This window comes from Petaurus breviceps, unplaced genomic scaffold (genome assembly GCF_028583685.1).
Source record: "Petaurus breviceps papuanus isolate PSGF00001 unplaced genomic scaffold, PetGlider_PUasm1.0 173, whole genome shotgun sequence".
In the NCBI taxonomy this organism is placed as follows: Eukaryota; Metazoa; Chordata; class Mammalia; order Diprotodontia; family Petauridae; genus Petaurus; species Petaurus breviceps.
The window spans coordinates 6,135,788-6,155,831 of record NW_027185759.1 but is presented as its reverse complement, the minus strand read 5'-3'; the positions used below and the strand labels follow the sequence as shown (position 1 = coordinate 6,155,831).

Here is a 20,044-nt window from a genome sequence, read left to right as displayed (position 1 = left end):
TTCTTAAGGAGGCCTATTCAATGAATGGACCTTACCTCACTCTAAGGGAGAACTTGAAAGGACCTTAGCCTAAAAGGGCCAGAGTCTCCCATTGCATCCTGAGTCATCTCCAGTCATCCTGGTGAATATCTGGTCATTGGAACCAGCTGGCTCTGGAGGAGAAAGTGAAGCTTGTGACTTTGCCCAGCCCTCCCTCCCTCACAACAAAGTCCACTGCAAGTCATGTCATCGTTTCCCTGAAGCCACAGTCCTCTCTGAGAATGAAGGACAAACAGCAATTCAGCCATCTATATGACCATTGATTTAGATATGGGAGGAATGCCGATGAAACGAAGGCGCCAAGAGATTAATCACCCGTCCCACTTAGAAATCTCCTGAGGCGAGACTTGAACCCTACCCACTGTGCTTTCCTGCCTCGAAGATTGGTGAACACTCGAGATTCCAAATGGGTGTCGGCAGGCTCAAACACAGGGCTGCAGCTCCTAAAAGCTACTTGACCATTTCGCTGGGTGCTTGTTTCCAAATTGAGGCTCCGTATATGGAATAGGAGAGGGCTGGACCCCAGTGGCTTGGAGGTCCATCTCCACCCTCCAGCCCCTAGCTCTAAGCCAAGCTGGAGGCAGTTCAGATAGTAGCATTTCTGGCTTCACACCAGGCCTGGGTTGAGTGGCTCTCACTTAAAATGTGACATCAAGAGAGCTGACTGCTGGCCCTACAATCATCATAGGGTTAGATCTATGGAAGGGACCTTAGACATCATCTAATCTCACTCCCTCCTTTTCCAGATTAGTAACTGAGGCACAGGGAGGGAAAAGGTCAGACACAGCAGAGATAAGATTTAAAACTCAGCTTTTCTGACTCCAAATCCATTTTTATTTTCCTAGCCTCATGCTCCCAAGACACTGTCCTACATACAGAACATCAATACCATGGGCTGCTAGGTCCTGAAAGAATGTGATTTTCTTCTTCATTGTAGGGATGTTATTGAATAATTTACTATCTCCCATCTGGTTATGCTAGCATTCAATGTACACATTTTGTAATCTAGAAAGACACTTTGGTCTTATCAGCCCCATTCCCCTGCTCTACTTAATACCACCCCCTACATCGTTCGTGAATGAAAACCATGATCTGTGTGGCCCCATACATTCAAAAGGGTGTAAAGGACCTTGACTCTGGATTCAGCAGGCCTGAATTTGAATCCCAACTTTTCCACTCACTTTCTGTGCCAAATGTGTTAATAATCGCTCCCCTCATCAGGGTTTCAGTTTCCTCATTTTAAAACATAAGATTGACTTAGATTTATTAGGCGTTCTTCACCTGGCGTCTGGAAAATTGTTGTCTTAATATCCTCATCACTGTACTTCAACATATCATTGATTTCCTTTGCAATCCTGTGTATTTCATTATGTGCATTTAAAAGCATTTTTTGAGGGGAGCCTTCTCGTGATTGACTGCCCAAGGAGTCCTACTAGAACACGAGAGGTGAAGCCTTGATGCCTAAGGTACAGCCCAGCTCCAGATCTATGGGCCTCTCTGCTCCCTTTTTAGTTTAATTGACATTAATGAGTCTACAATTCTTCACTGCATGCTGGGGGTTACAAAGTGATGTATTACATGGCCATTGTATCAAAGTGTCTTCCCAACAAAATGGGATGAGTAGACACCTGTGTAAGTACCATAACTGAAATGAGACCATAAGTCCCCAGGAGGTCTACCAGCCCCAGGCTACAATGGCAACATCATGGGCTTTTAAGCTTTAAAGAGCCCTCAGAGGTCACCTTGCCCAAACAGATCCTCATGTAGATGAGATCGGAGAAGCTCAAGGAAGAAAAGGAGACTCCCCCATATCATAACCCAACTAGTGCCATGATACCCTGACTCCCACATCAGCCTTCAAGAGATGCTAGCTGGGGATACCAATACAGGGAACAAACCAGTCCTTTCTTCACATCTGAATAGGGCAAGACAACAGACAAGGGGCAGCTAGAGTACAAAGTGGGGAATAAGGGGTAGACGGGGCCAGAAAATGACTCCAAGAACACTAAGATAAAGGGCTCCTTAGGCCTTGCCCAAGGTCCCAAGGCAGACCCCAAGGTCCATTGGGAAGGGAAGGAAGATGGTCAGAGTGTGTGCATGATGATTTGGCAATGCCTACAAAGAGAAGAATTGTCGCGGGTAAATTGGCAGCCATGTCTCTGGTTCTCTTTCTAGTGGTTTTTGTTTGTTTTGTTTTTGTTTGCTTATTGATTCACTTTTTCTTTTTCTGTTCCCATCTGATTCACTCTCTGTTGGCTTCCATGACTTTGAACTATCATGGTTAACTCCTGCCTTTAGACTTTTGGGCCGATGATGCTGATCTGGGTCCAGCACGATTTTCTGTTTTCTTCTCTTTTTGTCTTTCTTTCTCCAGAATGAGGAAACCTTTACCCTTTTCTGTAGGGTGTGACTCTCTCTTGGGCCCTGTAAATTGTTCCTTATGACCAGAATCCATCCCAAGCCTAGGGAAATAGGGCATGCATGATACCCACTAAATCAAGATGGACTGCTAGAATGATGGGAGTCAGCATTTCCTCTACTGCTCCAGCATGTTGCCTGAAATTTCCCACATTTAATTATCCCTTTGTTTCTAGAGACTCACATAAGAAGTCTGGCAATCCCCTTTGACTGGGGGCAAAGGACGTTCTCTCAGCAACATCTTGAATCCTTTTTCTTTCTTTTCCCCCAGAAGATGACCTCAGTGGTATAGGAAACCCAAGGGGCTTTTCCTTCCCCAATGTACATAAATCACTTCTGAACAACTTGCCATATTAGAGAATTTCCTGGGAACATGGAGAATTCAGTAACTTTCCAAGGTTTGCAAACTGTTTATGGATCATAGATGGGACTTGAACCCAGATTGTCCGGACTGTGAGGCCAGCTTTCTATCTACCATGTCTGCTTCTGTTCTTTCTTAAAAAGGCAGGGAAATGTAGCACCAAATAATACAACTTATATAAAGAGTTTTGCAAATGTCAAAGAACTATGTAAATGTTCCTTATTACATGTAATATCAAGCCTTGGGTTGAACTATGTACCAGTTCATTTCTATAGAGCATGGCCCTGATGCTCAGGTTACCCTGGGCACCTGGGAGAGGGGAGAAAGGTGAGGCAAAGTCTTGACTTTGACAGTGCTTGGTGTGGGGACCAAGTAACACTGGGCACCTGGTAGTGGAAATGGTGTGGAAGGAGGTAGAAAAGAAAATGGAATAACACTTATGGGCCTCTAGGACAAACAGAACCCATTGCTCAATTTTGCCCATTCCTGGAAATGAAACTTTGGGGAATTCCAGGTCTCTCTAAATTCCTTCATGCAAATTAACAGAACTGTCAATCAAAAAAAAAACTATTCTCTTTGTTCAACCACACCAAAAAAACCAACTACCCCTGAAGGCAGAATAGATTGTTAGAGAAGGTGACACATTCCCCATGATTACTGGGGGAAAGGGAGGGTTGCAGTTCTCAGAATTCTACATTTAGAAATGCATTCCTTTGACTTAAGCCCACTATTGTGAAGTGGTGGGAACTCAGCCAGAGTCATATGATGTGGGTTCACATCCAACAAAGAGATGGTAATTAAATTATTTACTTAGTCTGAGGTCTGCCACTTACTAGACTGTGACTCAGAAAGCTATGTAGTTCAGGGGAACAGAATGAGCCATCAGAGAACTGGAATTACTTTCTATGTGGCCTTGGAAAAGTCATTGAAATTTTCTGACTTCAGTTTCCTCAGATGGAACATGAGGGGTCAGAAGTAGGATCTGAACTTAGAGCTTCCTGGCTCAGAAAGTCATTCTTTCCCCAATTAATAAATGGTCAAAGGATATGAACAGGTGGTTTTTTGATGAAGTCAAAACTCTATATAGTCATATTTTTAAGAAATGCTCTAAATCATTATTCATAGGAGAAATCTAAGTTAAAGTGACTTTGAGGTACCATCTTACCCTTGTTAGGTCAGTGAAAATGATAGATGCCCTTTAATTAAGCAATGACTAAATAAGTCATGGTATATAACAGGGGTGGAATCTTACTATGGTATGAGAAATGATGAGCTCAATGAACTTGGTGAAACATGGAAAGACTTGCATGAAAAAATGTAAAGTGAAATGAGCAGAACCGAATGATGTACATAGTAACAGAAATATTGCTCTAAGAACAACTTTGAGTAATTCATCTTGAGGATCATAAATACACAAACCAAATGCAAGATTTATTAAGGAAGATGCCATCTATCCCTAGAGAGAGAGCCAACAAATAGAACGATGTACCATATGATTTTACATACAGGTATATGTGTATATATATTCTATATATAGTCTCTGTGTGGACAGATGTATAAATATTTGTGTGTGTAGACACATATATGTATATAATTTTATGTTTAATTGTAGCCCTCTTTACCTGGGTAGCTTTGAAAACAATGTGTAGTATTTATTACATAGGTTTTTTAAAGTAAAAATGGAAATTTGAAATCCATGGTTTTATATTGACTACTCCATGTTCTATGTACACAGAAATGTTCTTTTTTCTATTTTTCTATGTAAATTGAAAATGAATAAAATTAATAGGAAATAAAAAAGAAAACTATTCTTCATCCACTGTTCTGTTTTGTTTTTGACATTTCAGTTTAGATTAATATATCAGATGGTTTCAATTAACCAACCAATCAATGGAAAAAATAAACATTTATAAGTGTCTACTATATGCCAAACTCTGTGCTAAATGCTGGGTATCCAAAGCAAAGTAATAAATAGTCCCTGCCCATAGGGAGCTTGCAGTTCAAGGAGATACCATGTAAGTAACTAGGTACCTCCCAGAGAGACAGAGAACAGACAGAAGAACGTCTCAGAGGAGAAGGCATTGATATTGGGGGACTGGGAGTCAGGGAAGGGCTCTGGCAGAAAATGGGTTGTGAGCTGGCAGACAAAATATAGAGACCAATAAATGAATGGAGGGAAAGGAAACTAAAATCTAGAGTAGAGACGATCAGGAATGAGGAAGTGAAACCTGAAGGGAGCCTTGAGGGAAACCAAGCATTACAAGAGTGCTTGTTGGGGGAGAATGTGTGTCAGGTATGGAGAGAGCCTAGCTAAAGCAGAGGAGGGAAAAGACACCCAAGTCAGCCAATGTGACCAATAGAACACGATGGTAAACACTGGAAAATAAATCAGGAAAGGGAGACTGGAGCCAGGTGAATACATTGGCGTTTTATCTGCGAACTGGCAGGGGAGACTGAAGATTTGTGATCAGGGGAGTGATGAAGTCAGGCTTCTGGATTAGGAATGTTCATTTGGCAGTTCTGTGCAGCACGGGCTGGAGAGGAGAAGTTAGGAGGTTGTTGTGATAGTCCAGGGTGGCCGAGGAATGGGTTCTTTGGAGACTTCACCAACTCACCCCTCTCAAATACAGGGTCAAAGTCAATGTCTTTCCTCCTCCCCACCTGCACTCTTTAGTTCCCATGAATCAACAGGATACAAGAGAAGCCCATCAGAGAATGATTTGCCTAAAATATGCAGTCCCTGTTTCTGGGTATGCTTTGGCCAATGTATGGTTGACTTTTCTGCAACTGAAGTGATAGACTATTGAGGACAAAACAGTAAGCAGGAAGACTGATCTCATCCTGCCTTGTAGCCAGGGCAGCACCTTTGACTGACGGCAGTAGGATTGACTGCATCAGGGAGGAACATGTGGTCTTCTTTCTGGTCATACCATCAACCTCTGTTTACAGCACTAGGGGAAAATCTGTGGAAGGTGAGGAGAAGGTCTTTAAAGCAATAGAGACACATGTTCCTTCCAGGGGAGAATATCAAGCCATTGGGCCAGTGGCCAGTGGCCATAAACAGGGGAGGATATCTCACCTCTTCAGGGCAGAATCTAGATTAAAGGACTGGAAAGACACCCTGAGAGCCTTCTCTGGAGCTGTAAATCACTTGGGGAGTCTCCAAGTATGAGTATGTCTGTGTGTATGTGTTTGTGTGTGTGTGTGTGTGTGAGAGAGAGAGAGAGACAGACAGACAGACAGAAAGACACAGAGGGAGAGAAAGAGAGGGAGGGAGGGAGAGAGAAGGGGAGGATGGAGTGAGGGCATTGAACTGTTCCCATTTCTTATCTTATATAGGCCAGTTTGTTCTCAGGTGACTAAAGCATCCAGTCAGAAAGTTCTCAGTTTCAATCTTACCCTAGTCAGTTGCTCATTTTGTGACCTAAATCAACTCATTCGACCTATGTTAAACTCAGTTTCCCTTGTCTGCAAAACCAGAATTAGTATTGGCTTTCTTATAGTATAGGGGAAAGTCATAAATCACCTGATCTATCCTGCCTACTGTAGTGATGATGCAAATCCAGTGATCAGTCTAGATAAATCACAAGATTGTCACCAGCAGGTTGACTTCCAGATGGCTGATTGTTGAGCCCCAGCACCTAGCAAGGAGCTGTTCTAAAATGTGCTGGCCTTGATATAATCATGGATGAAGGGCATACCCACACTGATGAGAAGGCAGATTGTGCTATTTGTCATAAACTTAACTAGGACCCAACCAACCTTTTACCACATTCTTTCCTTGGGAAAATGTTCTCCAAATTCCAAACAATTGTGGTATAAATGAACTTTTAGTTCTTACTAACTCAATAGTTTAATGCTTCATGATTGTGTTAGTGGGTGTTCCCTTCACTGACTCAGATCAACATTCCTCCTTCATAGTCACACTGACCTCCCGGATGTTACAGGAACCAGACCTTCTATCTCTTGGCTTCTGGCCATTTTTGACTGTCCCCCAGTTCTGGAATTCTTTGTTGCCTCACCTCCCTGACTTCATTTAAATCCCACTTACAATCCCACCTTCTCTAGGAAGCCTTCCCTGGCCCCTCCTCATTGCAGTGCTTTTTCTCATTTGTCCTGCATTTAACTTGTTTCTATACATTTGTTTGCATGTCTTTCCCCTGTTCTCCCTCATTGGATTGTAAGCTCCAGGAGGGCAGGGACTGTTTTTTGCCCGTTTTTGCATCCCCATTGCTTAACATAGTGCCAGGCATGTAGTAGTTGCTTAATAAATGTGTCAAATAAATGATTGATTAACATGAGGATAGTCATTCATGGGCAGCCACAGAAGGAATCATGTCCTCTGAAGCAGCCTGGTGATGAGCTCTGTACATTCACTCAGACTTGTCCTTAGAAAACAAATGTGTAGTCCTTTGCTGGGCCCACATTGGAAGATGGCATTCCAGGCTGGAAGGACCTAATACAATTCATGCCTGCTAAAGCCTTTCACTGTGCAGGGCCACAGAGATCCATGCCTCAATGAGCCATTGAAGGAGGAATACTGGGGGAAGGTTTGGAATCTATCTCGGTGTAATGGGAGCTTCCTTTGTAGGCTAAAAGTCCAATAGAATGTAAGCTCCCTGGGGGAAGAGGGGGCATCCATTTTGTCTCTGTATGTTTGGTAAAGTGCCAGGCACACTTTGGAAATGCTTTTTGAAAGAATGAATGTTTACATGTAAGTTTCGATTCTGTTATCTTTGGTTAGAAATCAGTCGCATGACCTCCCAGTCATCTGTCCCTCTCCTGTCAGCCTCTACGAGGCTTCATTGGGACATCCCAAAGAACAAAGCCTTCTGGAGCCTTGTACCCCAGGAATCCCAGACATTCACTTCAGACTATGTGCCTTTGGCTAGGAACGATCATCATCATGTCATCTGCTGAACTATTAGCAGAACAAAGACATGGCGTACTGCTGCTCGAGATCAAAGAAAAGATGATGGTTTTTTTCATGGCGGAAGCTTTGCATGTGTCTGTGTGTGTGATGAGGGGCTGGAAGTGAGGAAGAACTGAAGGATAATTCCGGCTCCGCCGGGACTGATGGGGGCCAGGGATCTGGCAGAGCAATACGTGCAATAGAATCTTTTGGGGGGCGAGGACAGAAGCACTGCAGGAAGCATCTCCCTCCCCTAGGATGATGGGGCCCTGGTACAAATGATCATTCACCACATGCTACTTTAGGGGCTATATGAAAAGGAAGAGAACAAAAATGGAGAGAGAGGAAGGAGTGCCATAGAGAGCAGTATAAATTCAAATGCTTTGTTCCAATCCCTCAATGAATATTTAAGCATCTAATATGTGGCAGTCACTGTGCTAAGTCCTGGGGACATAAAGAGGCCAAAGGCACTCTCTGATCTCAAAGAGCTTAATATCTAATGGAGGAGACAAAATGTAAACAGATACAACCAAACACACTATGTACGGCATCAGGGGTAAATAGTTAACAGAGGAAAAGCATTAGACAGAGAAATTAGCCATGAGAAGAGTCTGGGGGAGGCTTCCTGCAGAAGGTGGTAAATAAAGAATATCAGAGAAGTCAGAAGGTGGAATTGAGGAGGCAGAGCTTTCTAACCATGAGGGACAGTCAGAAAAAATGCCCAGAGCTGAGAAATTAAGCATCCTGTTTCTGAAATAGGCAGGAAGGCAGTGCTCCTAAACTGGCGAGGACATGTTGGGGAGCAACTGTGAGAAAACTGGAAAGGAGAGAAAGGCACAGGTTACAAAGGGCTTTGAATGTCAAGCACAGACTTCTGTATTTGTGTGTGTGTGTGTGCATGTGTGTGTGTGTGGGAATGGCAGCATGAGATGGGAGTTCTGGTGAAAGCCAAAGCAGTCCACTCAGGAACCCTAAGTGAAGAAATTAAATATAAGGGTCCTGAGAATGGGGAGATGACAGTCTTGTCCAGAACAACTGCAGTGTGGGGGCTGAGGGAGGACGGTGTCAGTGTTTGGGATACAAATCCATGCACTGTGACGTGAATGGAAGTGTAAGTCAGAATGCCAACCTGGGCACAAAGATGATGGTCAAAGAGGGAAAGATGCTTTGAACCACCCATGATGTACTGGGGATATCTTCAACCTCTTATCTAATGAGCTCTAGAGTCCCTGGCAGTAGCTTAAGGCTAAAAATCAAACACCCTTGTGTACTTCCTGTGGCCTGTTTCCAGACCACCAAGCCTTAAATCATGCCAAAGCTGCCTGTCTTGAGTCATTGGCAACTGCACATACCAGGGTTTAACTCACTTAAAGGGGGAAATAAGAGCAGCTCCAACAGAGGAAAAAAAAAAAGGAAAGTAGCAGAGCAGCAAGGAGAATAGAGTAGATGGAGAGAATAGTAATGAGCTCCTGGTGCCAATTAATCACTGAGACTCCATAGGCCTCCAACTGGATTGTACCAAAGGAGGTTAACTTAATGAGAAGATCTATCCCTGGTGCCCACAGCATGTGAGCAGATTGGAGCTAGTGTGAATAGAGCCCATCAGGAGGCAAGGGTGAAAAGCTGGGATATTGCCATTAGGTCCCAGCAGTCTCATACCTAATGCACTCAAAACACACCAGCTACCTCTTGCTTACAGGGGCACTGGCATTAATCCCTCTGGGATCTTGTCTTCCTTACAGAACCACTTAGTGAGTCAATGTAACATTAGTGTAGAGGTAAATGCTACCAGAGAAGCCCTGCCCCAAACAACTGGACACTAGGAACTTGGGCAAGCAGAAAAACATGAAATATCAGCCGGAGCTTCCTGCCTCCACAGGGGAGATTCAAAGGACACAAAAGACCAAAATGACGTGTCTGAAGCTCATGCTGATAAGCCCAGCTGTCAGTGTTGGGCCAGCTTACAGTGTCATCTTCATCATCACCACCACGAGCATCATCATCATCATCATCATTAGAGGCCTATCAACCTCCTGTATCTGACATCTGGAAAACAAACAGTAAAGTCAGTGAAGACCTTTTTGTACGTTATTAGAACAATTGTGGGAGGTAGAAAAAGGAAGCCCTGAAGCTGAGTCAGAGAAGGGGAGCATGACTCCATCTAGGTGTGTGTTCCCAAGTCAGGTCATTTAATCTCTGTGGACCTCAATTTTCTCCTCAATAAAATGGGGATAATATTAGCAATACAAGAAGCTTGTCTTGAGACTCAAATGAAATAACATCTATAAAAGATTTTGTAAAATGTAAAGTAGAAGATCATATAATCATTTAAGCAGATAATAGTGGTTAGCTATTTTTATTCTCTTCTTTGAGTCTCTGTCTCTCTCAGTCTCCCTCTGTGTCTCTGTCTGATTCACACACACACACACACACATACACACACACTCACACAAATAATTAGGATGGAGCTATTATTATCGCTAGTTTCTAGATGGAGTAATTGAGGTAGCATGTCACAGTGGACTGTGAATGACAAAGATCTGGCTATAAATTCAGCAATCTTGAGTCATATTAGTTATGTGTCCCTGGAGAGGTCACAGCCTCTCTGTGCCTCATTTTCCTCTTTGGTAAAACGAATGGATTCAACCATGGCCATTAATGTCCTCTCAAACTCTCATTCAATTGATTAAGCATTATCACTATGGTGAGCCCCTAGGAAGATGGCAGGAGGAACCCAACTTCCTAGGGAAGGCAGAATCAGAACAGGATAGAAATCGAGCAGGTGAAACTGTTGTGCTGATCTGAGTGAGTACAGGCCTGGCAGTAGCCCCTTCCAGCCTGTGCTAGATAGGGAGATCTAGTCTTAAAAAACAAAAAGTCGTGGGTGGAGTCAACATGGCGGAGTAGCAGCAGGACTTCCATGGGGCTCCAGCTTCCACCTCTCCCAATTCATGTAAAAAGGGGACTCTGAACAAACTTTGCAGCTACAGAGCCCACAGAATGACACAGAGAAGCTAACCTCCTTCTGAGGACAGCCCGGCAGGAGTCAGCCAGCATAGTGCTCTGGGAGCCAAGCCCAGCCCCGTGCTGGGGCTTTAGCCCCATGGCAGCTCTGACCAGCCTCTGGCCAGAGGGACTCCAGAGCAGCAACAGCTGTGGCCATATCCAGAATTATCAACAACAGAATTATCAACAAAGTGAGAGGTCAGTGCAGTGTAGAATTGGGCACCTAGTAGCTGGGAGTATCGCTTTTGCCCCCCAGGGCGAGAAGCCACTGAGGGCCATGACTCAGCCCCCACCAAGTGACAGCTTCGGCTCCTGGCCTGCAGACTGTAGGGGGACCAAGAGACCACTCTGAGGGGAAATCTCTCTTGCCTTAACCTGCTTAGATTTGGATTGTGGCTCAGGGTGGAGGTCCTGGGGTGTGTGACCAGCTTGCCAGAGCATGTGGAGGCTTCAGAGAGGGTACCCAATTAATACCTCTGGCAGCTGTGAAAATACCAGCGTTTGGGACTGAAGCTCCCCTGTCTGGTGGCAGAGTCCTTCTGTGGCAAAAAGCCCAGCGGTCAAGTGACTGTATGGTGCCATGAGCAGGTAAAGGAAACAATATAAATAGAGCACCCAACTTTACACTCCAATTTTGGTGACAAAAAGGATCAAAGCATGGAACAGGAGGAAGATAGTGAAGTCACAACTCCTGCACCAAAAGCCTCAAAGGAAAATACGAGGTTACAGGCCACAGAGGATCTTAAGAAGCAAATAAGAGAAGTGGAGGAAAAACTGGGAAGAGAAATGAGAACGATGCAAGAAAATTACGAAATGAGAGTCAACAGCCTAACTGAGGAAAATAACACCTTAAAAATAGACTAACTAAAATGGCCAAAGGGTCTTAAAAAGGCAATGAGGAGCAGAATGCCTTAAAAAGCCAACATTTTCCAGATGGAAAAAGAATCTCAAAAGCTCACTGAAGAGAATCATACCTTCAGAATTAGAGTGGAGGAAATGGAAGCTAGTGACTTTATGAGAAACCAAGATGCTGTTAAACAGATCCAAACAAATGAAAGAATAGAAGGCAATGTGAAATATTTCATTGGGAAAACGACTGACCTGGAAAATAGGTACAGGAGAGATAATTTAAAAATTATTGGACTACCTGAAAGCCATAATCAAAGAAAGAACCTAGAAATCATCCTCCAAGAAATTATCAAGGAAAACTTCTCTGATGTTTTAGAACCAGAGCTCAAAATAAGGTTGAAAGAATCCACTGATCACCTCCTAAAAAAGATTACAAAAAGAAAACTCCTAGGAATATTATAGCCAGGATTCCCAGAATTCCAGCTCAAGGAGAGAATATTACAAGTAGCCAGGAAGAAACAGTTTGAATATTATGGAAACAGAATCAGGATAATACAGGATCTGGCAGCTTCTACAGTGAGGGATGGAAGGGCTTGGAATATGATATTCTGGAAGCCAAACGAACTGGGATTAAAACCAAGAATCACCTACCCAGCAAAACTGAGCATCATGTTTCAGGGGAAAATATGGTCATTCAGTGGAGTAGAGGACTTTCAAGCATTCTTGCTGAAAAAAACAGAGTTGAATAGAAAATTTGACATTCAGATACAAGAAGCAAGAAAAGCATGAGAAGGTAAACAGGGAAAATAAACCATAAGGGACTTACCAAAGTTGAACTATTTACATTCCTACATGGAAAAACAATAATTGTAACTGATGAAACTTTTGTCAGTATGAAAATAGTTGAAGGGAATAGAAATACACACACACACACATAGGAAGGTATATGGGCATCTGAATACATATGTGAATGTGTGTACCTATGTTTACTGATATAGATAGAGGGCACAGGACCAATTTAATAGGAAGGGATCATACTTAAAAGGTGAAATTAAGAGGTGAGAAAAGAATATAACGACAGGATATGGGGAGAGACAGAATGGGTTAAACTATGTCATATAGAAGAGGCAAGGGAAAATGGTTACAATAGAGGGGAAGAACAGAAAGGCAAAAAGGCAAAACCCTCTTCTCATTGAATACATACACACTAAATAGAGTATCTCACCCTACAGGAGATTATGGGGGAAGGGGATAAGAGGGGGGATGATGGTAGAGAGGGCAGGGTTGGGGGGGAGTGAAGTTGGAAGCACCCACTTTTGAAAAGGGACAGGATCAAAGGAGAGAACAGAACAAGTGAGTGGTGGGATAGGAGGGAGGGAAATATAGTCAGTATTTTACAATATATCCACTATGGAAATGTTTTGCATAGCTACACATGTACAACCTATAATGAATTGCTTATCTTCCAAGTAAGGGTGGGAGACAATAGAGAAAGGGAATGGATTTGGAATTCAAAGTTTTAAAATCAAATGTTTAAATATATATATATATATATATATATATATATGTATATATATATAATATTGGAACTATTTTACATATAATTGCAAAATAAGATATATAGACACTGGGGCATAGAGATCCACCATGCCCTACTGGAAAAGTCGAAGGGGTTATGGGAGAAAATATGGGAGAGAGAAGATTGGAGTAGGGTATATCCTGTGGGACTGTTAATTTGGGGTGGTGGGTAGGGGAAAAAGGGGAAAATTTTGTAACTCAAAATCTGGCAGAAATGAATGATGTAAATCAGAAGTTAATAAAGCATTTGAGAAAAAATAAGATAAAAAAACAAAAACTAAATTAAAAAGTCAGATGGGTACAGCATCTGAACCTGAGTTCCTTATGGCTCAATATTTTTTTTAAACTTTCTCACACTGGCTAATTAAAGAGATCTCTTTGCTAATGAGGGGGAGATAAGGACAGAGAGAGAGACAGAGAGACAGACAGAGAGACAAAGAGAGAGAGAGAGGGAGAGACGGAGACAGAGAGAGAGACAGAGATGGAGAGACAGAGACAGACAGACAGAGACAGAGAGGACAGAGGAGACATAGAGAGGAGAGAGAGAACCAGAGAGAGGAGAGAGAGACAGATAGATAGAGAGAGAAAGACAGAGAGAGAAGCAATGGGCCTCTTGGCAGAAAAGATCACATTCTGAGCCAAATCCTTGAATAATCCTCAGTAATACTTTTTGACTGACCCGCCAGGTGCCCAGCCTTCAAGCATTCAGTGCCAGCTTCCCTGCATAAGGCAATAAGGGATGGCAGAAGTACGGTGAGGTCCTTGAGTATTTGTTAAAGGAACTTCGCATATTTAGCCATGGCACACAGCTTCGGGTGGGGGCGGGGGAGCTGTGATCTGGCAGAGGAGTCATGCTTGTCCTGTTTGGCACTGAAGAACAGAACCACGGACCCTGGGCGATAATTACAAAAGGCCACATTGCGGCTTGAGTCACCCTTCTGGCAGGTAAAGCTGTCCAAAAGTAGAATATTAGCTTTAAGGGACTGTGGGCCCCCCCTCCTTCCGAGGTCTGCACAGTGAGGCTGAGCAACCACTTGTGGGTAGGCAGTAGTGGAGATTCCCTTGGTGTGGGGTTAACAACATGTCTACCAGGACTCTTCTAGCTCTCATACTGTGGAAGAGTAGACTATCCAGAGCAATGAATGACAGGAACTTGGAGTCAAAAAATCTGGGTTCAAATCCTGTCTCCAGCCTTTAAAAGCTATATCAGCTCAAGCAAGTGACAGCGTCTCAGTTCCTTTTCTGTACAATGAAGGGTTGGACTAACTGGACCCTTGTGAATCTCAGTCTAAAATTCCACACATTCTAGTCTCCCATGAAGGTTTTATAGGTTGATCTATTTCGTACATTACTTCTAGAGAAGGTGTTGTTCCTAATAACAGTTTTGTTTTGTATTTTTATAGTAAACATTTTTAGACAAACCTCTGATGAAATGGAGGTGACTGTGGGTACAGACAGTTCTGTGTCAGTGTGGTCCAAGCTCTTCCTAGGCCAGTGTATCAGCAATGCCATATTCACAATGCCTATGGAAATTACAGATATTCTGATATAATTATCCATCACAAAATACATCATGCTTGCCATATGGGGGAATAAACTAGAAAATTTATTAAAATACCAAAAGACTGAGTCCCAAAACCAGAAAGTGAAAGCCATCAGAGTAGTTATGAAATTGGCACAGGTAGATAAAGTAGAAAGCACCCACATTCTCAAGCCTTTAAAACAGAACAGGCTACCTCAGGCAAAGGTCCTCCTCTCCCCACTCACAGCAACCACCCAGTGTCCAGGAAGCGTCCTCCCAGCAGCTCTGGCCCCTGGCAGTCTTCAGCAGGAGTCCTTAGCAGAAATTCTAGCTGACTCAAAAAGGGCTTCGCGCTGCCGCCGCCGCTGCCTCTGCTAGCCACTGCAGGAACTCTAGCTTGGCTTCCGCTTCCTCTTTCTCCGCCCCTTCCTGCTACGTCAGCAAGTACAATGGGGCATGGAAGATCTTTAAATCCCATAACCCTTACAGCCAGCCAAGCTGGGAAGACTTGGAGTCCACATCTAGGGATAGATTGTTTCTGCTGACCCAATGATGCTCAGGTCTGCAGCCTTTCCATTGCATGGTAGCCATAGTTCTTTAGAGAACCTTGGGGTAGATGGTTGGGAGCTCCTCAGTGGACATTTAATCTGACTCACAAACCAAAGAGGAATCAATCCCTATTATGACACACCTAACAAGTGGATGCCCAGACTGTGAAGTTCCCAAGAGGGGGAGACTCAGAAAAGCCAGAAGCGTGTTAGCAGATTGGCTATATGGAGATATATTGTTTGATTGCAGTAACTCTCTAAAATAGCTTACTAAATTGGAGAGATTGAGATTTTTACAGGAGGATGCCCCCCCTCCGCTTCCCCGCCCTGGTAAAATCTTGGATACTCTAAGATGAAAGTTACTTAAATCAACTCAGGTCAGATTCCAGTGTTATTGTTGGGAGAAGGGTAGAATCCAGACTCCCCCTCCAACATTCCAGACAGCTGGCTCCTGTCTCCATCTCCTCTGAAGGCTGACTAGCCCAAAGCCTGTGACATTGCTCCTTGCTGAGTATTTTTCCAACAGTCTCCTTGCAGAGGAAGATAAAACCCCTGAAGCTGTCACAGTGAGCAGTTATTATGGTTTTTCCATCTGCCCCACCATTCCCAAAATGTCAGGATGAACCTCTCCCACCTCAGTTGCCCATCTGGCTTTTGTTTTTTTTTCTTCTCCAGCACAACAGATGAAATCCCCCACAAAAAATTCCTATTTTAAGAGCTCTGGGGCACAGCGCAGAAGTTGGTCTGCTTCTTAAACCCATGCCGCCATTGGAATAAGCAGAGATCTGTGTGTCTGTTTCCTCAAGATCATAACTTGACAGTTCTCATTAGAACTATGGAAAAAAACCCCAAGGGGCAGGACTCAGGGGCCTTGGTCTGAATCCAGCCCAGAGACTAATCAGCAGTTGTCCACAATTTGCTTCTCAAATACTCAGTTTCTTTATCTGTCAAATGGGGAGAATAAAACTTGTACCACCTTCCTCACGGGTTTATTGGAAAGTAAAAACCTTGGCAGCTTTAATCACTAGACAAAGGTGAAATTTTCAGATGTAACATACACACTCACACACACACACACACACATTCACACACTCCAATGGCTCATTTTGCTAGTAGAACGTGACTGAAAATGATGAACTTTCCCCACCACCATTACCATCGTCATCATTACTGCCAGAGTTAGACACCTTCAAGCTGGCACATTCATTCCACCATAATTGGTGACTTTGAAGAAAATAGTTCCAGTAATCTCTTGGTTGTCAAATCTAATGACCTTTTCTCAGTCTTCAGCCTCTTTGCCCTCTCTGCAGCCTTTCCTGATAGTGATCACTCCCTCTTCCTTTAAACTCCTCTCACCAAATTTTCAGACACTGTTCCCTTCTGGTTCTCCTCCTACCTGTTGGAGATTCCATCTTAACCTCGTCTTCTGGGTTATCATCCAATACTAACTATAGGTGACACAGAAGGTTCTGTCTGGGCCCTGTTATGTTCTTCTTCCATATGATTTCACTTGGCGATCTCATCAACTTTGATTGATTTAGTTACATACCTTATGCTAATAATTTTCAAATGGACTGATCCTGACCTAACTCGTCTACTGCCCTTCAAGCAGGCATACACGATGTCCTTTCAGATATCTGAAAGCAGGGGTTCCGTATATAATTAAACTAAATATGGCAAAAGTAGAACTCGCTATGTCTTCCCCTAACAACGCCCCTGCCCCACTTCCCCATTACTGTTGAGGGTACCACTTGTGCTAAGAAGCATATTTTGCTATAATAATGGTAATATTTGCACAATATTATTATTACTACTATCTCCAACACTAATAATCAATATTTTTTTTTGTAGAAACACAGCCCTTGAGTTAATGACATAAAGAATCCATAATTTGGGGGTGACTACATGGTGCAGTGAATACAGCATCATCCCTGGTGTCAGGAGGACTCAAGTTCAAATCTGGCCTCAGCCAGTTGACATACTTACTAGCCATGTGACTTTAGGCAAGTCACTTAACCCCAATTGTCCTCCAAAAGGCCAAAAAAAAAAAAGGAATCCATAATTTTTATCAATACAATTATTACTTCTCTGACATAAATCTCAACCAATCTGTGGTTTTACTCAATGTTTTTATGAGGTCCCTGTATGCTTACTTCAGTAAAACTCAGTCCTTTTGCATAAAGACTTTCCCCATCTCTCCAGCTGCTCCAATCCATAGACATTACTTTGCCTTTACTTCAATGTATTCATATCTTCTTCCTTTGGAGAATGCAAGCTTCCAGAGAGCAAGGAACTGTTTTGTTTCTGTCTTTTTATTCCCAGGACTTAGCTCAAACCCTGGCATATAGTAGGTATGTATTATTTATTTTCTAATTGATTGGTTGTGTGAAATTGAAAAATTGATATTTAATTCTATTTTGTTGAGTTAACCTAGAGTTAATATCCTTCCTCACTGTTCTTTACTTTGCAAGTTTGCTCACGTAAATTCAGGCCACTTGGGTCATGATTCTATTCTTGTGACTTGTACCTTGACTTTTGTCTTTTGACATTGACATACACCTTTCTTTTTTTTTTTTCAAAGCAATCAAAGGGGTTAAGTAACTTGCTCAAGGTTACACGGCCAGTTATTTCTGGGTGGGTGCTAAGTGTCTGAGCCAAGGATTCTATCTCCAGGTCATTCCAACACTGGAGCCGGTGCTCTTACTCGCTGAGTCACCTGGCCGCCCGACATACACCTTTCTAAAATCATCCCTCACCCATATTCTGGAGAAATTTGTTTAAACTAAAATTCAAAATTATTTAAACCAAGATTTTGTTACAACACCCAAGTTCCCTAAATCACGTCTTGTTTTTGGTTGAGGGAGTTGCAGAAAGGGAGGTCCAAATGTAATATCAAGCTGATGTGAGAGCATTTGATTTTCTAGTCAATTAGAAGAAGGCATAGATGTGGTGCTCAAGATTTTGCCCTGTTTAATGTTAATGGGATATAAGCTCTTCCCCACCCATTAATAGGCTTCACTTGGAGCATGTTAAGGAAAGCTTGCTCAGGGGAGGCTTGCTTGTAGGAAGACTTTCACACATTTAGATAATTTTTAATTAGGCACTGAGTCATGAGGGTTGTGATGCCCTCTGGTTTTAAAAATGGTATTTATACTCTGAAGTTAGCATTTTGCTTAGAGTGTTCTTCAGATTTAACCAGATGAGACTCTGGCCAACTGTTAAGGAGCACCCACCCCAGCTTTGAAAATGCAAATGTTGATGCTTCTTTTTCTGCTAGCTATGTATGTATTGCCTTGGTCAGACACTTGGATCTGTTTGTTAATCTGTGTTAATTTCTCAGGAAATCAGAAGTCTTGTCTGTTGGTCGTTATTTCTCTGAAGTTCCAGGTGCTGACCCTTCTCCTGAACTAGTGAATGGAATTAAAAGAAGACTATTGACACCTTTTGGAAAAGTATTTCCTAGTAAAGTGGATAAAATAACCTGCACTAGCATCCATCCTGAGTATGCCAGTGTGGTTGATGTCACACCCTGTCATCTTATTAATCATTATAAAGATCACTGTCAGACCCTAGTTGCGGTCTTTGATCATTGAGAGGCCACCGACCCCCTTTATTGGCCATTGCTAGTTTTGCTAATACATGGATCATGCTCAGAATTTTATCTTTCATAATTTCTTTCACAATAATTGATTAGAAGGCAGGCTATTCTCAAACCTCCCTTCCTTTCCATAGGCTGCACTCCTAGTTTCTGTTCCATCAAACTGCCAAAGGAAAATATTTTTTTGAATTTAAAATTCTGTGATTCTGTTGAAATAATACTTCTAAAAATCAGCTCATTGATCACTTGCTTTACCTTTAGGTATAAAACCACTCTTTTCTTTTGAAATGAAATTTTTGACCATCAAATGTAAGCTTCTCCAGAACAAGATAATGGCTTTTTTGGCCTTTGTTTCTCCAGTGTCTAGTACAGATCTTGTCACATTATCTAGGGCCTCAAAAATGTTGGTTGAATTGAATTTATGTGAATTCACCCAAATTGCCAAATTATTTTGATTTTTAATTGAATAACCTAAATCTCCTCAGCCAATTCTCTTTGTTTCACCCAAGTCACTTGCTCAAGATATGTGATCCCAAAGTTGATCAAGAAAAATCTTTTCTAAACAGAACTAATCACTAAAATCAACTATGACAATGTAAATAATGTTGAGATTTAGAAGCTGTACAGCGCTTTATGGTTTGCACAGTACTTTTCTTTGTGACCTAATTTTTATCCTCATAATAACCCTGCAAGGTGAACGTATTATTTTTGTTCCCATTTTACAGAGGAAGAAACTGAGGTACACAGAGGCAAAATGACTTACCCAAGGTCACATAGCTGGTAAATGTCTGTGCTGGAATTTGAATTCATATTTTCTTGATTCTAAGACCAGTCAGTATCTCTAGATCCATGGTTCCACCTTGCTCTATTTGCTGGAGCTTTGCTTGGAGAAAGGCAGCATCTCTCACTGTGAGCTGAGGTAGAGAGCATTTCTTCAGATATCACATCTAAGAGGAAGAACCCATCTTTGTAGTGTTGGGGCAGGAGCCATACCCAAAACATTGGTTTCATTAAAGCACCTTGCCTTCGGCCTGGGCATGTTTTATGCAAAACAAAAGTAAAGCTGTTCTTGAAACAAAATTTGAGAACTTGGACACATGTGCTGACATTGATCAATTTTCATTAAACATCGTTACCATGGAGAAAAAAGAGAGGAAAGGAGAGGGAGGGGAGAGGGGAGAGAGAGAGAGAGAGAGAGAGAGAGAGAGAGAGA

General features: G+C 42.5%; 1 long non-coding RNA gene and 1 pseudogene across 1 annotated transcript; both read right to left on the bottom strand.

Moving 5' to 3' along the window:
• The window catches only part of LOC138157652 (NHP2-like protein 1 pseudogene), a 332,446-nt pseudogene that overhangs the window by 216,630 nt on the left and 95,772 nt on the right, over positions 1 to 20,044 (bottom strand).
• Positions 5,319 to 12,296, bottom strand: LOC138157819 (uncharacterized). Its single transcript, XR_011167464.1, has 3 exons — positions 12,237 to 12,296; positions 9,696 to 9,776; positions 5,319 to 5,781 (listed from the first exon to the last, which is right to left on the bottom strand). It is a non-coding gene; the product is annotated as an uncharacterized lncRNA (long non-coding RNA).